Consider the following 7,064-nt stretch of genomic DNA (forward strand, 5'->3'; position numbering starts at 1 on the left):
ACTCAAGGGATGAAAACATAATTATGCCTCTTTATAGGTCCCTGGTAAGGCCTCATCTGGAGTATGCAGTTCAGTTTTGGACTCCAGTCCTTAAGAGGGATATAAATGAGCTGGAGAGAGTGCAGAGACGTGCAACTAAATTGGTTAGAGGGACGGAAGACTTAAATTATGAGGGTAGACTGTCAAGGTTGGGGTTGTTTTCTCTGAAAAAAGGCGCTTGCGAGGGGACATGATTACACTTTACAAGTACATTAGAGGACATTATAGACAAATGGCAGGGGACCTTTTTACCCATAAAGTGGATCACCGTACCAGAGGCCACCCCTTTAGACTAGAAGAAAAGAACTTTCATTTGAAGCAACGTAGGGGGTTCTTCACAGTTAGGACAGTGAGGTTGTGGAATGCACTGCCGGGTGATGTTGTGATGGCTGATTCAGTTAATGCCTTTAAGAATGGCTTGGATGAATTTTTGGACAGACATAATATCAAAGGCTATTGTGATACTAACCTCTATAGTTAGTATAGGTATGGGTATATAGAATTTAATTAAAAGTAGGGATGGGTGTGTGTATGGATGCTGGGTTTTCATTTGGAGGGGTTGAACTTGATGGACTTTGTCTTTTTTCAACCCAATTTAACTATGTAACATGTACAGATGCAGCCCCTTTGGTTTGTCTGTTTGACACAGAATAACTAAACACAGATATCCCATTTATCTCATTTAACACAGAAAACTGCGTCACAACATCCCATCTAATTAAAGCATTCACCATTGTTCACAATGGTGCTTTGGTATGCTAATGGAAAGGTTAAATGCATTAAATGAGTTAAGATGACTTTAGATAACGCAGTTTCTTCAATTAACCCTGAGTCATGACGCATTTATCTCACAAATCCAAGTGGCTTCATCTGTAACAGCACTAAGCAACTGACTAAGCTAAACTTTTCCCATCAAGCTCTATCTTAGTGGCAAGATATCAACATTTGTACTACAGTAACTAAAATCATAAAATACATGATGATAGAATAAAAGATTTGGAACACAGCTAGAGCATGCGCTGGAATACCAGATGTATGCGCTTTCAAGCTTACTTGGGTTGTAAATCTTTTTATGTTTCCAGTTTTGGCTCTGATTCAAATAATGTATGATTATTCTAGGTAGTTTCCTTACCACTATGCTAAATTACTTTTGGTCAAAGTGCTCTCCGCATTAGGGACTGACCAGAAAGCGTGTGTGCACTCTCTACACTCGAAGAGCCAATTTGCAATGTGTTCTAACTTTTTGTAGTTTTTGAGTTATTTAGCATTTTAATTCATCACATCTCCAGTCTGCAGTTTCAGCAAGCTGATTGCTAGAGCCCAAATAACCCTAGCTACCATGCATTGATTTGAATATCTGGGATATGAGTAGGAGAGGGCCTGACTAGAAAGATGAGTAATGGAAAAAAAAATATTTGGGATAAAATCCCCAGTTCAAAGGGTATAATCATTCAAAACCAAAAAACCCCCTGGTACTTAATTATAGGCATTAATGATCCCCACCAGATCATGAAGATTTATACCCAAACTGGCCCCACCTTTTTGTTTGTAAAACCAAAAATCAAAATTGCCACATCATACTCAGATGTTAGAGCAAGTTTTTTCATATACATTGTTAGGGTTCTATTCCTTGGTCTGTCCATATCCAGCATTAAAGCAGAAGGAAAGCTACGGAGGCTTTTTATTGCCAATAGATTAGCTGCAATAGTGCAAGCTAGAATGCTATATTTATTCTGTAGAATGTTTTACCATACCTGAGTAAAAAGCTCTAGAAACTCTCTGTTTGTTTAGGATATGAGCTGCAGTATTAGCTTGGTGTTACATCACTTCCTGCCTGAGTCTCTCCCTGCTCTGGGCTCAGATTACAGTAGAGAAGGGGGGGAAGAGGAGCAAACTGAGCATGCTCTTGCCCAGGGCAATGAGGTTGAAGCTGAAGGCAGGAAGTCTGATACAGGTGCCCATGTGAACACAATAGAAGGAAAGAAATGCAGTGTTTCTTTTGACAGGGGACTCAGAGCAGCACTACTTTGGGGGTTTATTGGTATATTTAGGTGGACCTTTCTGATAAGGCTTAGTGTTAACCTTTCCTTCTCCTTTAAAGATAACTTAAATAGTACAATTTTTAACAGACATATGTTGTGAACCCTGTTAAAAGCTCTATAAAAGGTAAGTACCATACAAAAGCAATATTCGACAGGGTAGTTGCTCCAATTTCAATACAATTTATAATCTTTAAAAGTGATCTCAAGTACAAATAAATTGTTCAAAGTTTTCGGATTTTTGGGATAACTTTTTTGGTTTAGAAAAAAAATGAAATCTTGGTCCTTTAAAGAACATCAAGGACAGTAGCTGATGTTCACATAGGTTATAGCCTTTATTGAGGCTTGTCAGTGGGTCCATATTAACGACATCCCCTAAATTGTATGAAAAGCAGAAGGGCCCAGTATGCACTGGAAATTTGCTTTCAATGCCAGCCTGTAATGTATTCCATGATTGTTCATTAATAACAGGTGTGAAGTGAAAAACAGTAAATTGTTTTAGAAATTAATTTACCCTTTGAATGGAGAAGATACATATAGTTAAGTTGCGCTGGGTTAAAAAAAAGACCAAAGTCCATCAAGTGCGGGGTGCAATCTACAATCACTGATCCCCCCAGGCAAAATATGTCTTGCTCTCTGGAAGTTGTATGACATAACTGATCTTTGAGGTCCCTGATGATTTAATAGATCTGCTTTCTAAGATGTTAATGGACCCCTAATAGCCTGGGTTTCTTCTGCCTTCAAACTTATAAAACTGTCTCAGCTACAGCTCTCGTGGGGATTTTGACAGTGAATAGGCTACACTGGCAAGAAAGGAATACCTAAGCTCCTTGCAAAGAATGCATCAAATACTAAATACACAAAATGAGAACTCCTATATCTTCAACCCATTGTCAAGTATCAAGGCGAGTCTGAAGGTATGAGCCTCCCCCATGCTTCCCACTGAGTTGCGCCCTGAAAGTTGGTACAGGACTGTCCCAGATAAGGAATAGCAGAATAGAGTGCTAAGTGAGCCCACAGAATAACAGTTCGTAATAAGGACTCAGCACTTATCTGCAGTTGAAGAGACGAAGTCAGGAACAGGCCGGGTCATACACAGAGAACGATCAGGAAGCAGGTGCCAATTAAGGGAAATCCAGCAGAGTAGTCAGGGAAGCCAAGGTCGAGATCAGGAATAACAAACACAGGAATCCAGGGATAATCAGAAGAATAGTCAGGAACAAGCCGTAGTCGTAATCAGAATAATCATCAGTAGTAAATACGCTTAGTGTCAGTAGAGACGATCACCTCGCATTGAGCCTAGACCTGAGTGACCTTTTAACCCCAGGACGCACGTTTGCGTCAGAACACGCGCCTGCGTCAGAATGTGCGCTTGCGTCAAAACGCACGCCTGCGTCTGGACGTGCACGCGCATGTGAACGCGCGCCCACGCTAAAACACGCGCGCGCATTAGTAACAGGCGCCGGCGTGGGGACATTGGCCAGAGGAGACGTCGGTTCAACCTGAGCCTGACCTGTTGGGACCTGACACCCATTCTCCTATAGGCCTGTTTGGTTAAATTTATTTAAATCATTGAATTGCTTCCAGCATTTGGGGCTGACACCAGGTAAATAAATGCAAGATGGTACTTGAAACTTAAAAGCTTTCTAAAACAGTCTATAGCATGGGTGGGGATTAATTGTATGTGGTATTTATAGTAGTAAATACCTAAGTAAGGAGGAACGGAACTATGGGTAGGCAGAAGAAGCACGTGCTTAGGGCACTCACAATAGAGGATATGCTACACGCCCCCTCTCCAGTCAAACTGGTATCTATAATTTATCAGAATCTATTATTATGGGGGCCCAAACCATTCCACTCAGCATATGAATGGTGGGTCACCAAAATTCCCAAACTGACACAAGACGACTGGGAGGAAGCAACAGACCATTCATACGGTTGCGTAGTATAAGGTAGAGACAATCTAGTACAATACAAAACCTAGCACCATCTATATATAACCCCTGTCAGATATTAAACAATGGGGTGCTCTTCTTTTCTATAAATATATAAAGTAGTAACTGTTGGACTTACAGCTGGATACATACAGTGAAACCTCAATTTTAATGACCCTAATTTTAGGGTTCAGCATGTGGTTGATCAGATACTAATGACAAAATAAATGGTAGATGGAAGACCTTCAGGGATCTAGGCTCTAAGATCAAGGGAAGGTTTTCCAATGTAATTTATTCTGAAATTTTGTGTGTGCCGTGTGCAAGTTTAGGAAGGCAGCGGGAGCTTAGGGAGCTAAATGCCTGGCTCAAGTCTTGCAAATTTCAAAAGTAAAAGTAGTAACCTCCGCTGTATGCTGGCAAATGCACGGAGTTTGACAGGTAAAATGGGAGACCTAGGATTAATTGCATGTTTTAAAAATTATTGGTGGGATGAAACATTTGACTGGACTGTGAATTTAAATGGTTACACCCTTTTTAGGAGGGACAGAGGGATTAAAAAGGGTGGAGGAGTGTGTTTGTATGTAAAGCCTGAATTAAAACCATGCGCTAAAGAAATAACCATAGTTGGCACTGATGAGGGTGTAGATCACTCTGGGTAGAGACTGGGCAAAAGGTTACAAATAGAATTATCATTGGTGTATGCTATAAACCACCTTGTATAAGCGTCGAGTATAAAGCCGAGCTACTCTTGCAGATACAAGCGTCTTCACAGCTGGGTCAAGTTGTTGCTATGGGTGACTTCAATTATCCAGACATTGACTGGGGTATTTGGGTTGCTAAGACAGAAAAAGCTAGTAGGTTTGTAAATATGCTGAATGGCAACTTTTTATTCCAGCTTAAACCTACTAGGAATAACTCTCTTTTGGGTCTTGCAATAACTAATAATACTGATCTTATCTCTAGCATTTGTGTGGGTGAGCATTTAGGGAATAGTGATCATAACATGGTGCGTAGACACAAAACGCGTCAGACCTCAGACACTTGTGTGCATATCAAATGTTCAAATAAAATTTATACCTTCTTAACCTGGGATCCTGACTTTGGTGGCTTTTTCCTGTGAGGAGTGCTCTGTTGCAAAGATTCACTCCTTTGAGATTCTGTTGCAGAAGCAATTCTATAAGGGAGTAACTAAAACTCTAAATTTCAGACGTGCAAACTTTGACAGTATAAGGGCATCTCTGCAACATATTAAGTGGGAGATGCTTTTCACAGGGTTAAACACGGAACAAAAATGGGAAGTCTTTAAAATGCTGCTTAATAAATATACTTGTCAGTATATTCCCCTTGTAAGCAAGGAACATCGTTGCAAAGCAAAACCTTTTTGATTCAATAGAAGTGTTGGTGTTGAGGTGGGTAAGAAGATGTGTTTTTAAGGCTTTCAAGTTAGCTGGGACAGCCAAATCATTTATAAGATACAAGGAGGCCAATAAATAATGCAAAAGCAAAAAAAAAAAGGCAAGCTAAAATTGATATGGAAAAGGATATTGCAGCAAGCAGTAAAAATAATCTGGTAAATTGCTAATGTGGTGCAGCTATTCAGAAAGGATCCCGTTCTCAGCCTCAAAACTATAGGCCAGTTAGTCTGATGTCAGAGGTAGGAAAGCTTTTTGAAGGGTTAATAAAGGTTAAGATCCTGGACTTCATAATAAAAATCATAATACTATGAGTTTGTGCCAGCATGGTTTTATGCGTAATAGATCTTGCCAGACTAACTTAATTTCTTTTCTCTTGCCTAGATTGGGGGACACAGGCACCATGGGGATGAAGATCCTGTTGCTTGGAGAAAGGACACTAAAAGGTTAAAGTGGCTCCTCCTCCTCCTGCTCTGGGCTTCATCCCCGCCTCAATCCTCAGTTTTCTTTTAGTGTCCTCAGAAGGAGGATGGACACTTCGTGGCTGGGAGCAATGGTACAGATTTATTCAGTATCATGCCACTACTGGGGTCAGTGTTGCTCTTCCAGAACCCCTCCAGCCAAGGACTTCTGATCTGAAGATGCTCTATAGCCTTCCCACTCTACGGAGGCTGCAGGCTGGGGAGCTCCCCCCCACACTACCCTGGGCACTGGTTCCCGCTCTTCGGAGGCTGCACCAGTAGCCACGACGGAGGGTATACCTTTTATTGAGCATTCCTGGCTGGCACATGGAGGTAAGTCAATTCCCTCCTCCCTCCCCCCATTACATGCTGCCTGTCAGCTCTGCAGAAAGGCATTTAGTTTCACTTTCACTGCTATTCTCTCACAGAGATTTCCCTAGGCATTTAGTTTCACTTTCACTGCTATTCTCTGACAAAGATTTCCCTAGGCCAGGGATGTCCAAAAGGTAGATTGGGATCTACCAGTAGACCTTTAGCTGGTCATCAGTAGATCTCAAGACACTGTCAACACACAGTTTGTCTAAATCACCCTCCTGTTTCATGCTTTTTATTCAGATATTTATGTTAAGGTTACATAAAAAATGGATGTTAAAACATAACAATATACATTTTCTCATGAATCAATATTTAAGTAATAATTTCTATGGAACAGAATGCTAACAATGCTTTTATAGATGTAGATCATAATGGGACAACAGCACTAAAAGTAGACCCCGCATTGGTAACTCAGTGCCATTCCCAGCGACGTTTCGCGCCATGATCTGGCGCTTCGTCTATTTCATTGTGCACGAGTCGCTGCACACGCGCCTCACGGGCGCCATCTTACTAAGGTACTATACCAAACCCCGGGAAACCTCTCTGGTGGCCATTTTGGATCCGCATCTCTCTCCAGTACTGAGCGTTTCCAGCCTCACTGTCTCTCACAGAGAAGAACGAGGCACCATTCCTTCCTACCTTGGTGAATAGGTAGTTACGCTTCCCTTACTCTTTCTCTAGGGGATTAACACTTCCCTCTCTCTATGGGATCTACTGTGGGGTTTTTCACTACTTCCCTCTGTCTCCACAGATCGCACTCTAAGGGAGAGGTGGTTCACTCCTCTGGACTCCCCTAATATTCCC

Source organism: Xenopus laevis, chromosome 4S, assembly GCF_017654675.1.
Source record: "Xenopus laevis strain J_2021 chromosome 4S, Xenopus_laevis_v10.1, whole genome shotgun sequence".
NCBI classification, from domain to species: Eukaryota; Metazoa; Chordata; class Amphibia; order Anura; family Pipidae; genus Xenopus; species Xenopus laevis.